This window comes from Oncorhynchus clarkii, chromosome 13 (genome assembly GCF_045791955.1).
Source record: "Oncorhynchus clarkii lewisi isolate Uvic-CL-2024 chromosome 13, UVic_Ocla_1.0, whole genome shotgun sequence".
Taxonomy (NCBI): Eukaryota; Metazoa; Chordata; class Actinopteri; order Salmoniformes; family Salmonidae; genus Oncorhynchus; species Oncorhynchus clarkii.
In genome coordinates, this window is record NC_092159.1 from 9,250,925 (window position 1) to 9,256,924 (window position 6,000).

Below are 6,000 nucleotides of genomic sequence, written 5' to 3' on the forward strand. Positions count from 1 at the left end.
AATAGAATAGTACAGGACTGTATACTGTAATAGAATAGTACAGGACTGTATACTGTAATAGAATAGTACAGGACTGTATACTGTAATAGAATAGTACAGGACTGTATACTGTAATAGAATAGTACAGGACTGTATAATGTAATAGAATAGTACAGGACTGTATACTGTAATAGAATAGTACAGGACTGTATACTGTAATAGAATAGTACAGTACTGTATACTGTAATAGAATAGTACAGGACTGTATAATGTAATAGAATAGTACAGGACTGTATACTGTAATAGAATAGTACAGGACTGTATACTGTAATAGAATAGTACAGTATTGTATAATGTAATAGAATAGTACAGGACTGTATACTGTAATAGAATAGTACAGGACTGTATACTGTAATAGAATAGTACAGGACTGTATACTGTAATAGAATAGTACAGGACTGTATACTGTAATAGAATAGTACAGGACTGTATAATGTAATAGAATAGTACAGTACTGTATAATGTAATAGAATAGTACAGGACTGTATAATGTAATAGAATAGTACAGGACTGTATACTGTAATAGAATAGTACAGGACTGTATACTGTAATAGAATAGTACAGGACTGTATACTGTAATAGAATAGTACAGTACTGTATACTGTAATAGAATAGTACAATACTGTAATAGAATAGTACAGTATTGTATAATGTAATAGAATAGTACAGGACTGTATACTGTAATAGAATAGTACAGGACTGTATACTGTAATAGAATAGTACAGGACTGTATACTGTAATAGAATAGTACAGGACTGTATACTGTAATAGAATAGTACAGGACTGTATACTGTAATAGAATAGTACAGGACTGTATAATGTAATAGAATAGTACAGGACTGTATACTGTAATAGAATAGTACAGGACTGTATACTGTAATAGAATAGTACAGTACTGTATACTGTAATAGAATAGTACAGGACCGTATAATGTAATAGAATAGTACAGGACTGTATACTGTAATAGAATAGTACAGGACTGTATACTGTAATAGAATAGTACAGGACTGTATACTGTAATAGAATAGTACAGGACTGTATACTGTAATAGAATAGTACAGGACTGTATACTGTAATAGAATAGTACAGGACTGTATACTGTAATAGAATAGTACAGGACTGTATACTGTAATAGAATAGTACAGGACTGTATACTGTAATAGAATAGTACAGGACTGTATACTGTAATAGAATAGTACAGTACTGTATAATATAATAGAATAGTACAGGACTGTATACTGTAATAGAATAGTACAGGACTGTATACTGTAATAGAATAGTACAGGACTGTATACTGTAATAGAATAGTACAGGACTGTATACTGTAATAGAATAGTACAGGACTGTATACTGTAATAGAATAGTACAGGACTGTATACTGTAATAGAATAGTACAGGACTGTATACTGTAATAGAATAGTACAGGACTGTATACTGTAATAGAATAGTACAGGACTGTATACTGTAATAGAATAGTACAGGACTGTATAATGTAATAGAATAGTACAGGACTGTATAATGTAATAGAATAGTACAGGACTGTATACTGTAATAGAATAGTACAGGACTGTATACTGTAATAGAATAGTACAGGACTGTATAATGTAATAGAATAGTGCAGGACTGTATAATATAATAGAATAGTACAGGACTGTATACTGTAATAGAATAGTACAGGACTGTATACTGTAATAGAATAGTACAGGACTGTATACTGTAATAGAATAGTACAGTACTGTATACTGTAATAGAATAGTGCAGGACTGTATACTGTAATAGAATAGTACAGTACTGTATACTGTAATAGAATAGTACAGGACTGTATACTGTAATAGAATAGTACAGGACTGTATAATGTAATAGAATAGTACAGGACTGTATACTGTAATAGAATAGTACAGGACTGTATACTGTAATAGAATAGTACAGTACTGTATACTGTAATAGAATAGTGCAGGACTGTATACTGTAATAGAATAGTGCAGGACTGTATACTGTAATAGAATAGTACAGGACTGTATACTGTAATAGAATAGTACAGGACTGTATACTGTAATAGAATAGTACAGTACTGTATACTGTAATAGAATAGTGCAGGACTGTATACTGTAATAGAATAGTACAGTACTGTATACTGTAATAGAATAGTACAGGACTGTATACTGTAATAGAATAGTACAGGACTGTATAATGTAATAGAATAGTACAGGACTGTATACTGTAATAGAATAGTACAGTACTGTATACTGTAATAGAATAGTACAGGACTGTATAATGTAATAGAATAGTACAGGACTGTATAATGTAATAGAATAGTACAGGACTGTATACTGTAATAGAATAGTACAGGACTGTATACTGTAATAGAATAGTACAGGACTGTATACTGTAATAGAATAGTACAGGACTGTATACTGTAATAGAATAGTACAGGACTGTATACTGTAATAGAATAGTACAGTACTGTATAATATAATAGAATAGTACAGGACTGTATACTGTAATAGAATAGTACAGTACTGTATAATATAATAGAATAGTACAGGACTGTATACTGTAATAGAATAGTACAGGACTGTATACTGTAATAGAATAGTACAGGACTGTATACTGTAATAGAATAGTACAGGACTGTATACTGTAATAGAATAGTACAGGACTGTATAATGTAACAGAACAGCACAGTACTGTATAATGTAATAGAATAGTACAGGACTGTATACTGTAATAGAATAGTACAGGACTGTATACTGTAATAGAATAGTACAGTACTGTATAATGTAATAGAATAGTACAGGACTGTATACTGTAATAGAATAGTACAGGACTGTATACTGTAATAGAATAGTACAGGACTGTATACTGTAATAGAATAGTACAGGACTGTATAATGTAACAGAACAGCACAGTACTGTATAATGTAATAGAATAGTACAGTACTGTATAATGTAATAGAATAGTACAGGACTGTATACTGTAATAGAATAGTACAGGACTGTATACTGTAATAGAATAGTACAATACTGTAATAGAATAGTACAGTACTATATAATGTAATAGAATAGTACAATACTGTAATAGAATAGTACTACTGTATAATGTAATAGAATAGTACTGTATACTGTAATAAAATAGTACAGTACTGTATACTGTAATAGAATAGTGCAGGACTGTATACTGTAATAGAATAGTACAGTACTGTATACTGTAATAGAATAGTACAGGACTGTATACTGTAATAGAATAGTACAGGACTGTATAATGTAATAGAATAGTACAGGACTGTATACTGTAATAGAATAGTACAGTACTGTATACTGTAATAGAATAGTACAGGACTGTATAATGTAATAGAATAGTACAGGACTGTATAATGTAATAGAATAGTACAGGACTGTATACTGTAATAGAATAGTACAGGACTGTATACTGTAATAGAATAGTACAGGACTGTATAATGTAACAGAACAGCACAGTACTGTATAATGTAATAGAATAGTACAGTACTGTATAATGTAATAGAATAGTACAGGACTGTATACTGTAATAGAATAGTACAGGACTGTATACTGTAATAGAATAGTACAGGACTGTATACTGTAATAGAATAGTACAGTACTGTATAATGTAATAGAATAGTACAGGACTGTATACTGTAATAGAATAGTACAGGACTGTATACTGTAATAGAATAGTACAGGACTGTATACTGTAATAGAATAGTACAGGACTGTATAATGTAACAGAACAGCACAGTACTGTATAATGTAATAGAATAGTACAGTACTGTATAATGTAATAGAATAGTACAGGACTGTATACTGTAATAGAATAGTACAGGACTGTATACTGTAATAGAATAGTACAATACTGTAATAGAATAGTACAGTACTATATAATGTAATAGAATAGTACAATACTGTAATAGAATAGTACTACTGTATAATGTAATAGAATAGTACTGTATACTGTAATAAAATAGTACAGTACTGTATACTGTAATAGAATAGTACAGGACTGTATAATGTAATAGAATAGTACAGTACTGTATAATGTAACAGAATAGTACAGTACTGTATAATGTAAGAGAATAGTTCAGTACTGTATACTGTAATAGAATAGTACTGTATACTGTAATAGTTAATAGTTAATAGAATAGTACAATACTGTATACTGTAATAGAATAGTACAGTACTGTATAATATAATAGAATAGTACAGTACTGTATACTGTAATAGAATAGTACAGTACTGTATAATGTAATAGAATAGTACAGTACTGTATAATGTAATAAAAAATGTAATAAAATAGTACAGTACTGTATACTGTAATAGAATAGTACAGTACTGTATACTGTAATAGAATAGTACAGTACTGTATACTGTAATAGAATAGTACAGGACTGTATAATGTATAATGTAATAGAATAGTACAGTACTGTATAATGTAACAGAATAGTACAGTACTGTATAATGTAAGAGAATAGTTCAGTACTGTATACTGTAATAGAATAGTACTGTATACTGTAATAAAATAGTAATGTATACTGTAATAGAATAGTACTGTATACTGTAATAGTACAGTACTGTATAACGTAATAGAATAGTACAGTACTGTATAATATAATAGAATAGTACTGTATACTGTAATAGTACAGTACTGTATAATATAATATAATAGTACAGTACTGTATAATATAATAGAATAGTACAGTACTGTATACTGTAATAGAATAGTACAGTACTGTATACTGTAATAGAATAGTACAGTACTGTATAATGTAACAGAACAGCACAGTACTGTATAATATAATGGAATAGAAACAAAATAGAATAAAAATATTGAATGTTCATATATAATCTCATAAATTTGATTATAAGTGTATATATTTTTTTATGAAAAATGTAAATAAGAATAATTTATATATATACACACACACACTACTGGTCAAAAGTTTGGGGTCACATAGAAATGTCTTTGTTTTTTAAAGAAAACACATTTTTTGTCCATTAAAATAACATCAAATCGATCAGTAATACAGTGTAGACATGGTTAATGTTGTAAATGACTATTGTAGCTGGAAACGGCAGATGTTTTATGGAATATCTACATAGGCGTACAGAGGCCCATTATCAGCAACCATCACTCTTGTGTTCCAATGGCACATTGTGTTAGCTAATCCAAGTTTATAATTTTAAAAGAAAACCCTTTTGCAATTATGTTAGCACAGCTAAAAACTGTTGTCCTGATTAAAGAAGCAATAAAACTGGCCTTAGACTCGTTGAGTATCTGGAGTATCAGCATTTGTGGGTTCGATTACAGGCTCAAAATGGCAAGAAACAAATAACTTTCTTCTGAAACTCATCATTCTATTCTTGTTCTGAGAAATTAAGGCTATTCCATGCGAGAAATTGCCAAGAAACTGAAGATCTCGTACAACGTACTACTCCCTTCACAGAACAGCACAAACTGGCTCTAACCAGAATAGAAAGAGGAGTGGGAGGCCCCGGTGCACAACTGAGCAAGAGGACAAGTACAGCATTGTTTATAAGACAAAACTGACCATAGATCAGCACTCCGACTAAGTGTGAATACAGTAGTCCTGTGTCTCAGGTGGTAGAGCATGGTGCATGGTTTCCATTCCCAGTGGGGCCACCGGCATGTAGAATGTATTCACACATAATTATAAGTCTCTTTGGATAAAAGCATTTTCTAAATGGCAAATCTTATGATACATTATTATAACACTTAGTTGGACTATACAGATCCAGCTATACAGGGTTTCTGTCAAACTTGTGTTCAGGTTTTCTTGGTTCTGGGTTTGTTGTGTTCAGGTCCTCTTGGTTCTGGGTTTGTTGTGTTCAGGTCTTGGTTCTGGGTTTGTTGTGTTCAGGTCTTGGTTCTGGGTATGTTGTGTTCAGGTCTTCTTGGTTCTGGGTTTGTTGTGTTCAGGTCTTCTTG